Genomic DNA, 22,126 nt, shown 5'->3' on the forward strand with positions numbered 1-22,126 from the left:
AACATCAAAGTTGCCCTGGCACCATCATTGCTAGAGGTCAGTCACTGACCAAATATAACAATCAGCGAGATCAGGGGAAAAAAATTACAGAGGATATCAAAACACACACACACACACACACACACACACACACACACACACACACACACACAGAGAGAGAGAGAGAGAGAGAGAGAGCTCAAAAGCAAAGTGGCCTTGGGATGATTTAGTATGGAAATCCACAAGATCCCCAGGCTACATATTTTCAAGTAGAGGAGACAGATTATAAACAAATAAGCAATAATAATAATAGTTACTAGTGAGGTACATATTAGGAAGGAATTAGACTGCTGTTATAAAGGACGTCAATTTTAATAATAATATAATAATAATAGCTAAGGGAGCTTAGATTTTATTCTAAGTACAACCAGAATCCATTGAAAGGTTTTAAACAGTGGAAGTGACCTGATTGCATTTTTAAACATCATGGGCTGAGCAGCCCAAATGGTCCTATTAAAAAGTAAGTCACATCAAGTCACTAAAACATTCCAATAGCTTTCCTTGTCCCCCACCAACCCAAAACAAAGCCAAAGTCTTCATTGTAGTCTACAAGGCCCTACATAATCTGACCTCCATCATGTACCATTCTCCATCGCCCTCCCGCCCTCCTTCTTCTGTTCCAGCCACAACGGAACAGAACAGCTATTCCTCAAACATACCAAACATGATCCTGCCTCAGGGCCCTTGCATTTTCTTTTTCCTCTGCTTACAATACTTGCCCAGATATTAACATACCTGCCTTCTACTGTCTTCTGGGTTTCTGTTTCAGTGTAAGCTAATCAGAGATAGCATCCTTGACAGCCCTATATAATACTATAGCCAGAAGTCCCTAACTTTTCTATTGTTTCCTATTTCCTTCACCCTGCTGTAATTTTCTGGATCACATATGTTGCCTTTAACATTTTCCATATTATTTATTTTCCCACTGTATGTAAAGCCCAAGGACCTTTCACTGCTATATCCCAAGTACCTAAAATAAATCTGGCATGTGGTAAGTGTACAATAAATATTTGTTGAATTAATGAATGGAGAATAATGAATGCATGATGAATGGCTTCTCTGGGAGAAATACCTTGAAGGGGGGCAAGAACAGAAAGAGGAATATCAGATGGGAGACTCTTCAAGTCGAGTGTTGATAGAGTCTTGGACTAGGCTAGAGCCAACAGAAATGAAAATTAGTCGTTTGGTTTGAGATACATTTTTGGAAGGAGGATGAACAGAATATGCAGGTGGACTGGAATATGGAAGAGAGGGGCTGTGGTAAATAGCCTCCAAAATGGCCCCAATAGTCCTTGACTTTTGGCATTTTTGCCTTTTTGTGGTCCCCTCCCACACTGAACGATGCAGATCTGGGTAATCAGTATATATTGCAGAAGTGATTGTGTGTGACTTCCATGGTGAGGCCGTAAATGGCATGGACACTTCTGCCCTGCTCTCTTGGACAGCTTATTTTGGGAGAGGCCAGCCGCCATGTCATGAAGACACTCAAGAAGCTCTGTGAAGAGGAAGAAAGGCCTGCCAACAACAGTCAGCACCAGCTTTCCAGCCAAGGGATTGAGCCATCTCACAGTGGATCCTCCAGCCCCCACCAAGCCTTCATATGACCAAACCAATACCAACATGTAACTGTGACCTCATGTGAGTCTCCAAGCCAGAATATCCATCTCCTGTCTCAGAAATGATGAGAAATAATAAATATATGTGCTCACACATATTACCATCTAATTTTCTACATTATATGTTTATTTCCCCACTGTATATAAGATTCAAGGACTGTTTTTTTTTTCACTGCTATATTCCAAGAACCTAGAACAAATCTGGCGTATGGTAAGTATACAATAAATATCTGTTGAATTAATTAATGGGAAAAAATAAATGAATGATGAATGGCTGCTCTGGAAAAAAATACCTTGAAGAGTGGCAGGAGTGGAAAGAGGAGGATCAGATGGGAGGCTAACAGCCAGCACCACCTTGCCAGCCAAGTGACTGAGCCATCTTGCAGTGGATCCTCCAGCCCCCATCAAGCCCCAATTAAGCCACTAAGTTTCATGGTAATTTCTTACACTGCAATAAATAACTAATACTGGACAAGTGAGAAAAGGAGTCAAGAATAATCTCAGCTTTCTACCTTTAATAACTTAATGGATAGTGGTGCTATTAATCAAGTCAGGAAAGAGAAAGGACAATAATTACACCTATAGTATTACCCAAAGTCATGATAAATTATTTTCCATATGCTCTTGCTAAAATTTATGTAGTCATTCAACTCATTTTATTGAGTATCTATCATGAAACCGGCAATATGGAAGAACCTTCTGATATAGAACTGAATATAATTTAGTCACTGCCCTCAAGTAATAAGTCTGGAGAATCAAGAATCTGAAAAATGTTTGTAGCTTTTGTTCAAAATTTTCTCTCAGCCATTTAAAGGGAAAATTATGAAGATTGTATAGTGGTGAGAGACTGGGATAGCAGTCCACAAAAACTTAGGAAGCCCTTCCATAGCACAGAGTCAATGCTGAGAAACAGCTGCCCAGCCAGGGGCTACATTTTCCAACCCACCCTTGCATCTAGGTGTGGCCACATGGTGCATTTGGACAATGGGTGATAAACTAGTATGAGAATAAGAACAGAAGTAATGTGTGTTTCTTCTAGGCTGAGGATATCAGAAAACAGACATATCATCTCTACACTGCTTATTTCTCTTTCTACAGATTCAGTACAGGTAATCATGTGGCTCTAGGCAATGCCAGAGTCACAAGAGGGAAGGAAACTGAGTCCCCATCCCATTTGGTAGACAAGAGTCTTTGCCCACCAGGGACATCCTCATTGGACTATTGTGTGAGTGAGAAATAACATTCTATTGTTTTTAAGGCAATAAAAATTGCCTACATTTCAGGTTTATTTATTACAACCACCCACATTTTCTTAAGCAGTAGCAAAAGAAACATAAACAATAGTTTAATGCCAAATCAAAAATGTCAAATGCAAAATTATTTTATGCTATTACAGTATAAAATTATGTCCACTTTGGGGCAAGGACTTAGAAAAATGCAGAAATAAACATGTAAAGTTATTAAGTAGGAACGATTATAGATACATTTTTATCTTATTACATTTCAGTTATTTTTGAAAAGGTAATATACATTCTGTTTAAGAAGGTTAAAGTGAGTAATTACACTTGAATAAAGTTTCAACCTGAAATACTTTAGTTATAATTGGAGAATTAACAGAAGATTAAATTCTAGATATCTGGAAATTTTACCTATGTGAGATCTGCTCATTAACCCATCAATACCAGAGAGAAGAGATATTGCTGGACATGGTCCTATCATCTGGGGGATAAGTACTGGAGGAGATGTGAAAGAGAGGGTGATGGGGCTTCTGAGGTAAGACATGGAAAATCGTGAAGATATTTGTGTCCCTTATGGACACTCACCAAATGGTGACCTAGGCAGAGGAGGATTTTAACAACAGGATGACCAGTTCTGTGGATGTCAATGAGTGGCTTTCCCCCAGCCATTCCTGTCATTGTCCAATGGGCTCATGAGCCAAGTGGCTGTTATGGTTTAGATGTTTGTCTCCTCCAAATCTCATATTGAAATGTAATCCTCAGTGTTAGCGGTGGGGCCCAGTGAGAGATGTTTGGATCATGGGGACGAGTCCCTCATGAATGGTTTAGCACCATGCCCTTGATGATAAATGTTCTCGCTCTGCGTTTACATGAGATCTGCTTGTTTAAAAGTATGTGGCACCTTCTCTTTTGTTCTCTTGCTCCCACTCTTGCTGTGTGATATGCCTGCTCCCACTTTGTCATCCGCCATGTGTAAAAGCTCCTGAGGCCTCACCAGAAGCCAAGGAGATGCGGGCACCAGGCTTGTACAGCCTTCAGAACCATGAGCTAAGGAAACTTCTTTTCTTTGTAAATTACCCAGCCTCAGGTATTTCTTTATAGCAATGCAAGAATGCTGTAATACCATGGCCGTGATGGCAGGGATGAAGGCTATGCATGGGCTCAACAACATGGACATTCCCTCACCAAGGCTGACCTGGCTATGGCCACTGCAGAGTGCCTACTCTACCAGCAGCAGGGACCAACACTGAGTCTCCTTATGGTACCATTCCCCAAATGATCAGCCAGCTACCTGGTGGTAGATTGGTTAATTTGGGCCGCTTCCATCACGGAAGATGCAGCACTTTGTACTTACTAGAATAGACACAAAGAAGAGGAGATATGAAGACAGATGCAAAGATTGGAGTGATGCAGCCACACCCGGGAAGCCAAGGAATGTATTCTGCTGCCAGAAGCTGGAAGAGGCAGGGAGCAGATTCTCCCTAGAGCATCTACAGAGTGTGGCCATGCCGATACCTTGATTTTGACTTCTGGCCTCCAGAACTGTGAGAGAATAAATTTCTGTGATTTTAAACCACCAAATATGTGGTAATTTGTTATGGGAGTCCTAGGAAATGAATACAAAGTTTGTAATCTAATACGAAGTTTGTATTAGCTTCACAAGGCTGCTATAACAAATTGCCATAAACTTGGTGGCTAAAAGCAATTAAAATTTATTCCCTAACAGTTCTGGAGGCCAGAAGTTCAAAATCAAGGTGTCACTGGGGGTCTGCCTCATCGAAAGGCTCTAGGGGAGGATCCTCCCTTGCTTCTTCCAGTTTCTGTTGCCTCCACATATTTCCGAGCTTGTGTTCACATCACTCCAATCTCTGCCTCTGTTTTCACGTCACTTTCTTCTCTGCGTGTCTATGTCTTCTCTTCTGTTCACCCTCTCTCTACCAATTAGCCCAGGATAAATGCCATCAGAAAAGGTATGGCTTTCAAGATCTAGTCATTGATAAAAAGAAATATAACTTTTGGAAGCCCTTTTGTATAAAGAAAAAGCACTCAACTTGAAGTTAAAAGGCATAGGTATGAGTCTTGACTCTACCCCCTGACGTAGGATCAATCATTTAACTTCTCTGAGGCTCTGCGTCTTTATTTGAAAAGCCAAGGAAGAAGAGTGTTGTTAAAATCCACCGAAGATCAGATTCTATAAACAAAAACCCTTTGTTAAATTAACCATGACACAAATTATTCTATTGTCTTCCCCGAATCCCACAACCCCCTCCAACATTTAAAATTCATCTTTAGATAGCAGATTATCCCTTAAAGTACCATTTTACTCTCTGAAAAAGTCCTAGAAATACTACCCTCTGTCAATGCAGCAGACCGCTACCTTGCAAGGAAAAGTTGGTCTACTTACATAATTATCCTTAGTTATGTTTACAGCATTGAAGCAGGCAATATCTGACTTTCATTCCTGAGTGAAATCCAGACCACAGCCCAGGGAGGACCAAGCCATGGCATTCTGTTGCTCCCCGCTGAACATCCCACACCATAGGGTCTGGCTTTGGCTGGAAGAAGGGCAACCTCACCCAATCCTCCAGAAGGTGCACACACCCAAGCGGATGCTACTGCCATTAAGGGGCATTTCCTTCAACTCCCACGTGGAAAAGGGGGCAAAGTGGACCCTAGTCCACTGTCACTCACACACACGTACAGATCCCAGGGTTCACACAGATACAGATCCCAGGGTCCACATCTATCACATATATGAACATTATCACACAGACCCCTGCAGACACATCTGTGAGGCATATGCATTCCCAAACACACAGACAGACTCATGATAAATTTGTTCCTACCCAGCTGTGACTTCTAAATGCTTGGGGAAACCAAGACATAGTAGAAAGGTGTGTGCAATTATCATTTCCCATGATGCCGTTACTTAAGAACTCTTTGTGTCCGTCCTTCTAATGGCACCAATGCCTCCCATCAAGCCTTAAACCTCACCTAAATTATGTCATTGGGCTTTTTCATCCATAAATGAGCATACCAGGTGCCAAGGGAATCAATATGCCCTTTCACATGCCTTAGACCAGTGTCCAAAGAAAGATAAAATGTTATTCTATAAAAGCTTTCTCCCAGCATTTCTATTCCTTTACATTTTGTGCCATATACAACTATGGTTTTTTAATGATCTTATTTCTGACAGCTGTTTTTCTTCAGAACATCAACAGCTTCTTTCCTAAATTAGTTTTAGTATGAGTTCCATTTCTAATTAGCTCAAATTAAAGTCCTAGAGAGCAGCGAGGTAATATTTAAACCCTCAGGCTAAAATTTCGGAGTAGGTGCAGAATGTTGACTATAAATGAGTTTTTCCTGTGACATAACACGCATGAAAGCAGGATTTCTTTCATGTGTGAAATGTCTTAAATCAGACTTACCCTTTGTGATTCTCTTTTAGCTTTAAATGTCATTTAAGAAAAAAAAAAGAAAAGAAAATTAAGCATGGCATTCCCCAATATCCTCTGCTCACTGTGTTATAATCCCTATCACTCCCCAAGTGAATTGGAGAGAGTGAAGACACAATGAACAGAAACTTCCCTGATGCTTCACAGAGGAAGTGTTCTCCAGGACCACACAGCCTCCACCATGTCCATCTACGAAGGGCTGTGGCAAGCCATATACACAAAGATGCCTGTTTCCTGTCTTCTCGGTTAAAAACAAAAACAAAACACTGGAAGGAACCCCAAAGCCAAGCTGCCGTGGGTTGCAGAGTGCCAGCCGTGAAGTAGTGTTGTCCATGGGTAAACAGGAGATGGATAAGGGCAATTTCAAGAAATAACAAACTCGAGGCATGAATGTGGTTATCCAAACATCAAGGGACTCCTTCATTTGCATTTGGATAATTGTGCAGTTATATGATTTGTTACATGGAGACCAGATGGAAGTAAGAGAGCTCATCCTCAACTTCCTGTACCTCTGGAAGTCTTTACACACATGCTGGAGAGATAGATGAGAGTTCATTAGCATCAAACCACCATGGATTTCATAATCAATTCCTAATATCTGAATAAGTGCAGAAAAGTCACAGGCATCTAGAAGTGTGGCCCAAGTCCTGTTCTTCAATCGGCCCACCCATTTCTCAAGATTTCATTGAGAAGATCAAGAAATCTAATCTTCCTTGGATGCAAAATGGAGGTGGTGAAAATTGGAAGTACGTCCTTCCTGGTAATGAGGCAATTTCAGTACATAGGAAGTGCTCTGAAATCTTTAAGGTATACAGTCTGACTCACTAGAACAAGAAAGGGCCCCACTTGTTGCCATTTTATGAGGTGACCACCCCAGCTGGATAAGAACTACAAGTGTCCATTGGGTCTACCTGGGTGTGGGTCAAGAAAGCAGAGTTGAGTGCCCTGAGGTAAGCTGAGATTTTGGTTTTCAATGGGAAAGAATGTAAGAATTGACTTTGCCACCTACTGCCTGGGTGACTTTGCACAAGATCCCAAATCCCTATGTATCTCGATTTTGTTATCTAAAAGATCACATGATGGAGGATGTAAGCAAGTAACACAGCCAAGACCCAGTTTACAGTGTCTAGTACCTAACAGACTCTTGACACGTTTCACTTGCCCTTGAGTCAATCTTTCCATGTCACTGAATATTCTTCCACAACACGATTTTAATGGATATAGTCGTCCATTGTTTAAATGTACCATTATTGACCAATGTAAAAATGTTCTTTTACCTCAAATTTTTATATGTAAAACAAAAACATGTTTGAGGACTAAACCCACACTGTAGTATAAATTAAACTGGATGTAGGCCAGGCATGGTGAGTCACACCTATAGTCCCAGCACTTTGGGAAACCAAGACAGGAGGATGGCTTGAAGCCAGGAGCTCAAGAGCAGCCTGGGCAATACAGCAAGACCTCATCTCTACAAAAAAATAAGAAAAATTAGCTGGCCATGGTGGCGTGCACCTGTAGTCCCAGCTTCTTGGGAGGCTGAGGTGGGAGGATCCACGGAGCCCAGGAGTTTAAGGCTGCAGTGAGCTTGGATAACGACTGCACTCCAGCCTGGATGACAGAACAAGAACCTGTTTCAAAAAGAAAAAAGAAAAAAAAACCTAAAAACTAAAAACTGGATGTAGTTTGCTAATAACTAAACAGCAAATTAATTGTAACATGCTTACATATCAACGATGTCTTTCTTCTTTGATCATAAACCTGCTCACTAAGAAGCTGCTGAAGTCCATGGTAATGACAGGTACATGTCTGCATCCTTGTCCTGACCTGCATCTTCTTTGATTGTCCCCATCTGTGTCTTCGACTGGCACTGCCGAACCGGCTTGCTACCTGATCAATGTTGTACTGAACCGGACTGCTAACTGATCAATGTTGTTGAGCTCACTGCACAAAGCTGTTCTTACAAGGTAGATTTCTGCCTGGAATAGTCATACTTACACTGTTTATATTCCTTAATCCTGACCTGCATCTTCTTTGATTGTCCCCATCTGTGTCTTCGACTGGCACTGCCGAACCGGCTTGCTACCTGATCAATGTTGTACTGAACCGGACTGCTAACTGATCAATGTTGTTGAGCTCACTGCACAAAGCTGTTCTTACAAGGTAGATTTCTGCCTGGAATAGTCATACTTACACTGTTTATATTCCTTACTCCTGACCCATCCAACGCAGCACAAGTTCTATTTATTGCCATAGAAACATAGGTCATTTGGAAACACCTCCTTCATTTCTATGGAATGTTCAAACATTTCTGACATTTTGGACTCTGTTCTAGCCTCTTGTTAAATATATCCAGAAAAGAGACAAAGCTTTATGGGGGGGGCTATATGCACACATATGCTATAGAATAAGCAATCTAAATGCTTAGAAATACTTTCCATCTGGCACCACACCTTAATAGGTAGACAGAAATTAAGTATGTGTATATCTATCTGTATAGATACGTATAAATATATATCCCCAAAACAAAAACTCATTCTCTTACTTATACATAGGTAGAATATAGGTGAATATACATATACATTTATAGGTAGAACAAAAAAACCCCTCAGCCTCTTTAGGGCCATGTGTTTTCTCTGAGTAATTGTCACAATTAATTAAAATACATGTGTATGCCTTTTTAGATAACTTCCATCAGACCAGTTTCTGTCTGGTTGGAAAATAATAACTGCCTATTTGCTAAGTGCCCCTGCCCCCATACTATGTTCCAGTGAACTAAAGACCTCTGGTAATCATAGATTTACAACTCAGCAAGATTAAACAATTTATTGTTATTTATGACACCCAAGCTGGATCTTCTGTATTATATTCCACATTAGCATCTATCACTTTACATTTGGGAGATCCTGTCCAAAAAATGATTATGCCTCCTAACCAAACATTCAGCAGGGCTGCAGGAACAGGCCCCCTGAACAAACATCCTGCCAAAGTACTTTAAAGCACCGTGAGCTCCCACAGCTGTGCATTTTCAGACGACTCAGCAGATTAGCGTGGAGTCTCTTAGCCTCTGCTTGGTCTGTTCCTTTCAGTGATCTCTCACATGGCCCAGTCCATTCGGTTTGAAAATCCTCATGAAATGAGCAGATTATGATCTGGCTTCAGTAGAGGGCCATGGGGTGGGCACGGAGGGGAGAGGGTTTGCTCTTAACACAGCCTGAGCCTCAGAAAGGTTTCAGATGGAAAAGCATGGCACTGACTCAGCTCATGCTTAACAGGAAATAATGCACAGACCACACCAAAAAAGCCCTTTATGTTGTGTGAAAGTCTATGCCGGAGCAGCTGCTGCCACCTCATGTACTGTGATAGAGTGTGCATGTGTGTGTTTGTGTGTGCATGAGTGTGAGTATGCACACAAATGTGTGCTGGGAGGGGGAGGAGATCACACCTTCCACAGTCGCCACCTCAGCCTTAGCTAGCAGCATGGAGAAATGCCAAAAGTCAAGAGGAAGCTGCACCAAAGCAACTGTGATCACCACATCAGCAGGCGCTTTCTGGTTAGTAAAGCTACTGGGACTGAAAAACACACACGATCTCGTCCTTCTTTTATTTTAATCAGAGCAAAATATTTTTATAATAATTGTGTTATATGAATAAATAATTCATAATGCTGTAACCCATTATCACATTCAATCCTCCCAACAACCCTAGAAGATATGTAGACAAGTATTATTACTTTCCCTATTTTTATAAATGAGGAAATAAACCCCAGGAGGCTAGGCGACTTCCCCACGGTCATAGAAGTTGCAAACAGTAGTATCATGATTCAAATCCAAAACTTCTCCTTTTGTCTTTATCATTTTAATTTTGAAGGTAATGCATATGCATGTATGATCTTTTAAATCCAGAGATGTATATGGAATAGATAGGAAAAGGGACTCTCCTTCCCCATTATACACCCCCTCCACCCAAGCTATATACACTGTTGACTAGAGTATGTCCTTTCAATCCTATTTTCTATGCCTACATTATATACAGAAAAGCAGGATTACGTTACACACAATATTCCAGTCATTGCTGTTTTTCACCAACAAGCTATCATTCACATCTTTTTCATACTACATATAAATTTATATCCTTTATTTTAGTGGTGTATATAGTGCAGTTGTGTCATAAATTATGTACCTGTTCTCTGTTGAACATATAGATTTTTTCTGAGTTTTTCCTTAGCAAAATGCTGCAGTGAGTACCCTTGTACACAGATGTTTGTACATTTGTTCTAGAAAAATCTACAGTAAAGATTCTTAGATTAAGAGATTCCCAGGTTATTAGAAAACTACTCTATTAATTTAGATATATACTTCCAAATTGCCTGACCAAAAAGTTATGTCAATTTAACTTCTATGAACAGTATACAAACATGACAATTTTCCATCACCTACACCAACTCTGGGTAATTTCATCTTTTTTACAAGTTGATGGGTTGTTTTAATTTATATTTCTCTGGTTATTAATAAGGTTGGCCACCTGTTCATGTGTTATTATTGATGATATTTGTATTGAATTGTTTGAATTTTCTTGATTTCAAAAAACTTTTTACATGTCATAGATATTAAATATTTGTTGTAAAACTCTCCTTCCAGTATTTTGTATGTGTTTGGTCAAGTAGAATAAACTCTCGTCCTCTGATTTCAGATTCCTTTCTCTTTCCATTAGAAATCCCTAAATGTAAAACTACATATTGATAGCTAAAAACCAGGATGTTTACTAGAGAAAAAGAATACAAAGGCAATAATTAAATATTATATTTATACAAAATACCTACTAGTACAAACTTAAAAAGAGAAAGTAAAAGTCAAATGCTTCTACGACTTCAGACTAAGAAAAAGAACTTTTGAGGTTGAATGTTCCTGAAATTTCTCTTTTCATACAACTACGGACATGACTTCAAAAGTTGATGTGACTAAAAATGTAAGATATGAAAGATATTTGAAGACTCAGAGAAGGTGGATTTTCATTTTAACAAGTCACATATATATTCTAGATATCCTCTTATTCGTAACTAAGAGAGTCAAATCAGATGAAAGAATCTAAAAATTTCCCTTTGACTGTGTTAAGTAGAAGTAGTAGAGGCATATTGGCCAAATCTTGAGTGTTTGCAAATTGACTCTTAAGGCTATAGGCTGGCACAGGTCATTGAAGCCCTAGCTTTTTATCTTTAATTTTAAAATCCCCAAACAATTTATACTAATTTTTCTTGTCCATTATTTCCAAATAATCTTGTTTAAATGTTATTACAGTGCCTGCTCATGTTACTGTTGTCTAACAGAAGGGTATCCGGGGCCTTAAAACTGAGAGGGTTAGGATTAATGATTCCAATACCTATGCTTGGACATCTCCAAAAGTGGGTTCCAACTTCTTGTCCTCAAGTCTGTATAGAAACTAGCAAACTTCCAGAGTTCACAAAAGGCTCAAAGAGAACAGATGTTATAGAAAATTCTTAGAGCAAGTTTCACGCATAATGTTGCTGTTGTGTGTCTGCCTTTTCAATAAACATCACTATGCTTTATCACAAGATTTAATAAAGCAGCTTAGTTAAAAATGCCATCTGGGTCTCTGGACACATTAAACAAAGCTTAAAATAACCACCCCAGCAACTGGGAGGACCCAGCTGTTCTCATAATCTGTCCCACTCCTTTTACTTCCCCATAAAAAGAGTGAATGAAGACCACAGACTAAAAGCATCCAGAAGGAACTGACACAAACAGGGAGATAGATGGAGCCAAGGGCTCCTGTAAGTTTGCTATTGCTCACATAATAGATTTGCTAATTCCACAACCTGCGGATGGTGATTAAGAACGGGAAGCAGAAAGAGGGAAGAGAGAATCATAGAAGGGCTCATTCAAGTTTTCGAATGTATCACAAACCTGTCCTCCCTAATGTCTGGATCATAGCAGCCCATTCCATTCACCTATTCTGTAGTGAACTCCAATAGAAAATACAAAGCCATCACCACCCAGTTCTTTCTCCCTTCTAGAGATGAGATATTAGCCACCCAATCCCAGATTCTCAGATCCATTCCAGGAAAGAAGCCCTAGGTATTGAAGCACAGTTTTCCCTCCCTCCCTTCTTTCTTCCACCCCAAGATTTGTTCCCCAGATAGTTCTAGTAAATGCAAAACCATGTATATTCTCATTCTTTAGAGCAAACAGCTTTTCATGGCCAACTGGAATCAAATACAACCTGCACAAACATCTATCTGGAGGACACTCCCAAGGCTCCTACTGAGCCAGCCTTCTGCATACCACTGCATTTCAGCTTCCTAGTTCACAAGACACTGAGACATTCTTGAATTCTGCAAGGTGCACTGTGTGTTAATATCTTGGCTGCTCATCATGTGGCCAATAAAGGGCATGAGTAGTCAACAAATAAATTTTCTCTTGGCTAAAACTTGCAACAAAACTGTAAGCTGTTTACAAAGGGGCCCGCTACAGGTTATATTCAATATATACAGTCAAATCATAACTATCTGAGATATATTCAGTTGACCATACACCTTTATATTTCAGTAAAAGGTCTTTACATTTCCCAGTGCTATCGATGTTACAAAGTGCTTTCATATGCAGTGCTTCATCTGATTTCCAGGATAATTAAATGATCCTGTCATACCTGATTTTTAGGTGAGGAAACAAGTGGTTTCTGGGTATTTCAAGAGGTTAACGCATCTGCCCTCCAACTTGTATGTGAAAACCAAAAACAAAATTCCAAGGCCCCTCAACCATCTGAATGGACTTTGACTCTTTTGGTCAATATATGGCAGAGCTAGGAAAAGAAGAAGAGTCTTCCAGCTGCTGATACAGGGTTTTTTTCTGCCATACTCCATTACCTCCAAGGCTAAAGTCAAAAGAGGGTGTGGTTATCACATGAAAAAATCTGGTTTGGATTTCCCAAATGTGTATGTAGTATTTGGTGATTTACCTTAATTTAACCTACAGTTCTTTTGGGTTGTAACAGTCTGACTCCATTTTTGAAAACAAAACAAAATCGATTTTAAATGCTGAATTATAGATCTTTGCTGTCCAGTATGGTAGCTACTAACCACTTACGGTTATTTGCATTTCTATTTTAATTAATTAAAATTCAGTAAAATGCAAAATTCAGTTCTTCAGTTGCTCTAGCCACATTTCAAGTGTTACAGTAGTCACATATGGCTAGTGGCTGGGACAATGCAGATTATAGAACAGTTCCATCATCAAAGAAACTTCTATTGAACAGTGCTATTATATAATGTCATCTCCAGAGAAAGAAGACTTTAGAAAAAGTCAGAAACGGCTGGGCGCAGTGGCTCACACGTGTAATCCCAGCACTTTGGGAGGCCAAGGCAGGCAGATCCCTTGAGGTCAGGAGTTCAAGACCAGCCTGGCCAACATGGTGAAACCCCGTCTCTAGTAAAAATACAAAAAATTAGCTAGGCGTGGTGGTGCATGCCTGTAACCCCAGCTACTCAGGAGGCTGAGTTGGCAGAATCACTGGAACCCAGGAGGCAGAAGTTGTAGTGAGCCAAGATTGTGCCACTGCACTCTAGCCTGGGTGACAGAGCAAGATTCCATCTCAAAAAAAAAAAAAAAGAAAAAGAAAAAGTCAGAAACCTCTTGAGGCAGGCATAGTGCTGTCATCTGTCCAATATTGAAGATGATTTAAGAATAAGAAAGAAGAAGAGAACAAAGAAGAGAAAAAGAAGTTGCCTTAGGTGTACCTACCCAGAAAAGGACAAAGGCATTCTTGTAGTCATTGTGTTGTATTTTAGCTCTTAAACTTTTTAAGAGATTAGAATAATTTGACACATAGAAGATCTAAACCACTGAAGAGGCTCTGAAGCAGATAAAAGTAGAAAGAAAATAAAAAACTAATTAGTTACAAACTAAGCTTAACCACAGTTCGTTTAAACGATACTATTTACTCTTCACATGATTGGTTTTTCTTTTGCTTTATAGTAAGACATAGTTTATATCTTTAAAGGGGAATTAAAATATTTCTGGGAATTTTTAAAAGTAAGTTCACACAGCCACATAAAAACTACAGAAACAGATAAAACCTATCTTCTCATTTATTCCCTAATCCATTCAAATTAAATATAAAAATCCAAGCAGCCACAGTGATATTCAAAAAAGCAAAAGTGAGACAAAACAAAATTCATTTGTCACCTGTGGAGGTAGTTAGCTCACCTAATCTTCACTCCAAACACCAGTAATTTTTAAAAGACAGAAATAAACATGTTCTGCCTTCCCGGAAGGAACTATGTTTCAGGGTAGCCAAATAACCCAGTTGTGAAGAAAATGGTCTGCTTATAGAAAAATGCCAGCTAAAACATGTAGATAGAATTAGAGAATTAGAAATTCACCATTTTGAAACCCCTAATGAAATAATCAACTCAAGCAAGGATCATTAATAAATGCTAAAACAATCAAGTAACTATTGATACAGAATATAACTGAATATACACATGGTACAAAGTTCACGTCACAGACTACTGGCTTGACCCAAGGGGGAATATAGCAGAGGAGATAGGCAGTGATCACCCTAACCTTGCGATCATCTCACCATCACTAATGATGGGATGTGAATACACATTATTGCCTATGAAATAGTCTTTAAAAAAAGAAGTTGAACCTGAATCTAACTAAACCTTGCAATGGGCTGAACGTGTATGTCTTCCCCAAATTAATATGTTGACATCCTAACCCCAAAGGTGCTGGTATTAAAAGGTGGGGCCTTTAGGGGGTCATTAGATCATAAGGACAGAGGCTTCATGATTGGAATTAGTGCCCTTATTAAAGAGGCCCCAGAGGGCTAGCTAGTCTCTCCCACTATGTGAGGGCCCAGCAGGAAGGCCAATCTATGAACCAGAAAGTTGGTCCTAACCAGATATCAAAACCACATGCTCCTTGATCTTAAACTTGCTAGCCTCTAGAACTGTGAGAAATAAATTTCTGTTCTTTATAAGTCATCCAGTTTTTGGTATTTTGTTATAGCAGGCCTAAAAGCCTTTAGAACTAACTTCCAGTTAACCAGGAAAAAACAGAGTGAAAAGTTAAATGACACCATAAAAAGCAACCAGAAAATTCCAGAAGGGGAAATATTCTACAGGACAACTGACTAGTTTTTCAACAAGTCAATTTCACTAAATAAATACATAAACAAAGAGTATGGGTATTTTCCAGGTTAAAAAAGTCTTGAGCTAAATAATCAAATGCAATGTGTGTCCCTTGATTAGAAGAAACTAATTTGAACAAACCAGCCACAAAATATATTTCAGGGAGACCAAGCTGGAAGGATCACTTGAGGCCAGGAGTTTGAGACCAGCCTGGGCAACGTAGTAAGACCTCCATCTCTACAAAAACAATAAATTAGCTGGGCATGGTGGTGTGCACCTATAGTCCTAGCTACTCAGGAAGCTGAGGCAGGAAGATCACTTGAGCCCAGGAGTTTGAGGCTGCAATGAGCTATGATTGTTTCACTGCACTTCAGGCTGTGTGAAAGAGCAAGACTTTGTCTCAAAAAATAAAAGGACATTTCATAATAATTGAGGAAATCTGAATGTGGACTGGGTAATAAATGATATAAAAAAGCCATTTTTTTATTTTGTTTGAAAAGATGATTTTGTAACTATACAGGAAAATGTTCTTATTTTTTTAGAAATCTGTACTAAAGAATTTAGGGGTAAAATATCATTTTCTTTAATAGACTTTCAAACACAAGCAAAAAATAGTCATGACACAAATATAGCAAAATGTTTACAATCTATGTTCTATGCTTGCCTGTGAGTGCCATTAATCTCATCTCTCTGCTTTTCTGAAAGTTTGAAAATTTCAAAGTTTTATAATAAATTTTTTTACATCCCATAATTTTATAATAATTTTTTTAAAGTTTGAAGCAAATCAACAACTATAGCTTCAAAAATATCCTGACCCACAATAAACACTGAACAGGGTATATTTCTCCCATTTCCTAAAAAAGTTGGCCCAGGAAGGAGTATGAGAGCTGCCATAGCTCTCCCAAGGCTCATTATTCTCCATCATTCCATGGGAAATCCCAAAATAAATTTTTTAAAAAGTTGTTTAAATTTATAATGTTTTTGATTCTATAATAATTTTATAATAAAATAATTGTAAAATGTTTTTTATTTTATATTTTTAATTTATAAAAATTTTTATACGTTTATGTTTGAAATGTCTATTTCAAACTTTATGAGATATTAAAATATAAGTAATATAGTTCATCATTTTAGAAATGCCATGCTTTTCTTCTCCAGCAATTACATAATCAAAGAGTAACTGTAGTTTTTCCTAGAACATTGCTTTGTAGGCTGGGCATGGTGGTTCATGACACTTTAGGAGGCCAAGGCAGGCAGATCTCTTGAGATCAGGAGTTTGAGACTAGACTGAGCAACACAGAGAAAACCTATGAGTAGTACAAACACAAAAATCAGCTGTGCGTAGTGGCGTGCACCTATAGCCCCAGCTACTCAGGAGGCTGAGGTGGGAAGATCACCTGAATCTGGGGAGGTCAAGGCTACAGTGAGCCAAGACTGTACCATTGCACTCCAGCCTGGGCAACAAAGTGAGACCCTGTGTCAAAAAAAAATGAAATTTAATTTAAAAAAAGAAAATTGCTTTGTAAAATTAACTTTTTCAATCAAAACCAAGATTTTTCAGATATAGAGAATGCAGCCCACTGGTCAGATTTGTCAGTTCAAAGAGAATAAATTCTAGTTTCCTATTTTTCTAGCCTGCTTATGATTATCCAATAGGATATCAAAAAAGACCAAAGCCTTTGGGATCCATGTTCAGTATTCCTGAGTCTAACTCAGGATGCCAAATCAGGAGACAAGCACATTCTCATCAATTTTCAATCATTCGAGACCAATTTTGCTTATAATTATCCAGTTCTTTTAGACCACCTTTCTCCTGAAGCCAGCCTTATGGCTATTCACTTCACTTTAGCATAAGCCCCCAAGAAGGTGAACAAAATAAGGAAACGATTGGTTAAAGTTGGCGTTTGAAATTCTGAAACATGTCCACCATTCCCTTCACCCATGCCCGCCCCTCTTAGAAGTAGTACTTTCAGATTATTTAAGAGTCGATGCTTCTATGTGGATTTTGTCATCTGTCCTTTATAACAGCTAGTAGGTTTAATTTGACTCTATTTTAAGCATATATTGACCTATGCTAATTATCTGTTAAAATAAATTCCACTCTTAGAGTTAATAAAGTGTGTTTGTCATGGAAGACCCATTGAAGTAAGAAGCTGAGGAGCCCTTATGGTAAAGTGGGACAAGAAATAATAAGATATAATAATTTTCCCATGCAAATCAACAACCGTAGCTTCAAAAATATCTTGACCCACAACAAGTATTGGACAGGCCATGTTTCTCTCACTCCCTAAAAAATTGGCTCGGGAAGGAGTATGAGAGCTCCCATAGCTCTCCCAAGGCTCATTATTCTCCATCACTCCACAGGAACAGCCTGTCAGAGAAGAGTGAAAGACCATTTGTCAACCTCTCTTCAACTCCCTGATTCTAGCCAAACTTCATCAATCTCAAGTGAGGAGCCAGAGAGAAATCAAACCCCATATATCCAGCATCATTGTCTACTGGAGTCAAAAATCACAATTCCACTACCCACCCCAACACCACTGGCCCTGTTTCTCCCAATTGCTTTTTATTGTGTTTTTTAAAAAATCCTTTCCCCATCCCTGCAACACCAAGAAGGAGGAATTATAGTAGATAAATATGAAGCATGGGGATCCTTTAAAAATGTTTTTAATAATAAATGAGAAAATGAGAAGGAGAGGGTTGGGAAGGAAGGAGGGAATTCAAATGCCAGGGAATTGTTCAGTTTCGCTTTTAAAGGTGTTAACACTCATTTATACATCTGCAAGACACTCCCCTTAAAGAAAAGTTCTATGAGTGTGGGTCTGGTTGCATGAATAAGGATAAAATTACTTTTTTAGATGATGTTTCCCACATATCATTCAGAGACCCCTGAAGTTAGGTATCCCTCTTGTAGATGTCCTTGAGATGCTGCTGGACCTGGGAAAGAGGAAACTGGGATACGGGTCTATGCCAAAAGGTGCTTCTAGTTATAGGACAGAGAGGAAAGGGGCAGAGGGAGAAAAACCCGAAGTCTGAGAATCTGGATTGCAGAAGACTACCGAGGTCGTGGGAGAAGGGAGAGAAAACAAGGATGAAAAGAGAAAGGGGAAGAGGCATGAAATGTTGTCAAATGTCAAAAGGCATTTGGAGAGAAGTTGGGAATTGCATTAAGAAAACCACTGCAAATCTCATTTCAGACCATTTAGAGATATGCCCCCTGGGAACTGCGAGCTCAGGCTGTTTAGCATCAAACAAATGGATCCACTCCATCCCTACTCCAATTAAATAAATCATTCAATAATTCCACTGGGTTAAAGAACCAAAATATTAAAAACCTTCAGGGCCTACTCTTGCCAAATATGTCAGGGATCGTGTGTGTGTGTGTATGCGTGTGTTCTGAGACACCACTACTGTTAAATAGGCAGAGCTGAGACTTAGGGGACTGGCAGATTATTGCAAAAAGGGCACGGGGCAGAGGGACTATGTTGTGAGCCTGGGAAAGAAGTTTGTGTGGGGACTGTGGGCAGTGAACGCGTTGGGAACAATGTGGAAAACTGGGAGCTGCCTTGGAATCTACAGGGCCGGGTAAGAGAATGTCCGAAAGAAAAATGAGCAGGTGCGGGATGTGTGCAGAGTCGGAGAAGAGTCCAGGGCGCCCGGAGTGGCTCCAGGAATGACGGACACCCCTCAAGGCTTTTGGGGGCGGTGGGTACTAATAGAACCCAGTGTCCGGGGTGCGCCGGGGAGGCTGCGAGCACGGCGGGAGTGGGGCGCTGGAGGGTGAGGACGCGGGAGTGAGGAAGAAAAGCCGGGGCCGGGCAGGGGCCTCCCAGCTGGGCCCGGAGGCAGCAGGGGGACAAGGGCTAGGAGAGGGCATGGCGGCGGCGCGGCAGGAAGCGAGGGGCATCCGGACACTCACCCCGTTGGCCGCGGCCATCTGCACCACGATCTCGATGGCTGTCCTGCTAAAGTACCTGCCGTTGCTGCCCACCACCGTGGTGCAGCCCCGACGGTCGCGCAGGTCGATGGACGACAGCACGCTCTGGATGAAGTTGGGCAGGTAGTTGCGCAGGCCCTCGAAGAGGCCGGTAGGTCGCCGCAGACCCCCGCCGCCGGCCGGCCGCTGGTCCTCGTAGGGCGCGGTGGGCACTGTCAGCACCGGGATGGGGCTCCCCTCCGTGGCGCCTCCTGGCCGGTCCTGCTGCGGCTCCCGGGGCCGAAGGGAATCTGCAGCCTGCCGGGGGCCTCCGCCAGCCTGGCTGCGCGCCGGGACTCCGCCTCGGGCCCGGGCCCCCTCTCCGGCAGGTCGGCGCCCTGCGCCCTGCGCCCGCCCGCCTGGGGACCGCCCGCCCCTCCTCTCCGCGCGGCCGCTCGCTGACTCCCTCGGCGGAGATTGCTTCTGCCTTCCTGTAAAGTTTTCTCCTGCCCACGTTCTCCGCTGCCAGACCGCCCGAGGTGCCCTCAGTTTCTCCCCAAGTTGGACTCACTTTCGGGGTGTCCCAAAAGCCTGATTCCAGGGCCTGCTAGCCCGACCCCGGTGACGCCTGCACCCGCGCCTGGCCCCAGCCTTCACGCGCGATCGCCGCCCTCCGGGGCACACCCTCCGCCAGAAAACAGCCGGCGGGCGGCGAGACTTTGGGCAGAGTCCGGGTTCCTCTCCGGCGCCAGGCCCGTCCCCATCTCCCTGGGAGTGCGCAGCCTACACGCACCAGTTTCTCTTTAGAACAAGCACGGGGAGGGATTTGGGAGGGGGCTGAAACCTTTTGCCATCAGCGAACAGCCTCAGCCAAAAATAACCCTGGAAAGGCGAGCTAAGAATGGTTATCTCCTGCCAGCGCTGAAATTGGAGGCTGGGCGCTGCGTGTGGGGTGTGTGTGTGTGTGTGTGTGTGTGTGTGTATCCTCCCACACCGAACATTTGTTGAAGGGAATCACCACTGTCAGACTTCAATCCAACAGGACCCACTCGAGCCATCCACACTTTCCCCAGCCTCCTCCAAAACAGCACACTTTCCAGTATGGACAATTCTTTTTTTTTTTTTTTTTTCACTTGTTTGTTTGTTGTGGTGGTTGCAACAGCAGCAACACAGACGACACATATTTCCCTATTCTTCTCGCCCTTCTCACCCTCCCTACCCAGCTCCTGCCTTAGAAACAGGCTTGGCCTACACTGTATCTGTCCACACTGTCTGAACTCTTCCCTGAATTAATCGTTTTCAATAGGAGGGGGCTAAATCCCTTATTAATGCCCTACCAGGAGTGAATGAATAAAGCCAAGTTAAAGGGGAACTGGGTACCACATACTGTGCTAGGTTCCTTTGCATGTATCCTTTCATTCTGCTGTAGCTAAAGATGTTCTGCCTCCTCTCCATAAAACGCACCCAAACTCCAAAACCAGGAAATTCTCCATAGAAAATAGGAGTGAAGAGAGAAAAGACTAACAGGATAAACCCCAAAGCAGGAAGAAAGTTTTGTCTCCCATTTCGCTCAAGGAATTTTTGGACCCACCAAGGCTACTGTCCTGAAAGATCCTGCTGCTTCTCCTTCCCCAAATATTGTCCACTTCCTGAAAATAAGGCTGACTTGCCGCAGGCTTATAAAGTGTTTGGTCACAGTAAGACAACTGTGAGTAATAACACACATTGTATACTGTTTTGCAATTGATAAAAGGCTTTGCATCTGTTTTTTCTTTGGAGGCTGAAGAAAAGAAGAATGATATTCACGCAGTTCCCATTTTACAGATGAAAACAAGAGGACTTTTTCTGTGAAGTCAGGAAAGTGGTTACAATGGTACTTTCCGCCTGTCCGAATTATGTATTGCCCCTCCCCTTTCTATTAATAACATTGAAGTGTGATGGGACAACCACTGAAGCCGTCAGTTGAAACCTGCTGGGACTTTTTAGCCATTCTCTTCAACATAAAGAATGGGTGTTTTTGGAGGGGATGAGAGGAATGGGGAAATGTTGTCAAAGAGTACAATGTTTTAGTTGAGACAGGAAGAATACATTTTGTTGAGATCTACAGCACAGCATGGTGACTGTAGTTAACAATGAAGTATTGTGTATTTCAAAATTGCTAAGACAATAAATTTCAAATGTTCTCACCACAAAAAAGATAGGTTTTGAGGTGATGAATCTATTAATTCTCTGGATTTAATTATTCCACAATGTATACATATATCATAACATCACATTATACCTCCGTAAATACTTACAATTTTAATTTGTCAATTAACATTTTTTTAAAAGAATAGTGTGGCCAGTTGGGGAGGTAGTTTTTTTTTTTTTCCTCTAGTCTCTACTCAGTCTCCAAGATCCCATTCCCCATAAAGTTCCTGTCACCCAGGTGGAGTGCAGTGGCACAATCATGGCTCACTGCCCCCTCTCCCTCTTGGGCTCAAGTGATCCTCCCGCCTACAGGTACATGCCACCACGCCCAGCTAATTTTTGTAGTTTTTGTAGACATGGGGTTTCACCATGTTGCCTAGGCTGGTCTCGAACTCCTCAGCTCAATCAATCTGCCCACTTTAGCCTCCCACAGTGCTGGGATTACAGGTGGGAGCCACCAAGCCCAACCCATAAAGTTCCTAACTTTTTATCTCCCTGGGAGTGCACAGCCTACACACACCAGT

Source organism: Pan troglodytes, chromosome 7 (assembly GCF_028858775.2).
Source record: "Pan troglodytes isolate AG18354 chromosome 7, NHGRI_mPanTro3-v2.0_pri, whole genome shotgun sequence".
NCBI classification, from domain to species: Eukaryota; Metazoa; Chordata; class Mammalia; order Primates; family Hominidae; genus Pan; species Pan troglodytes.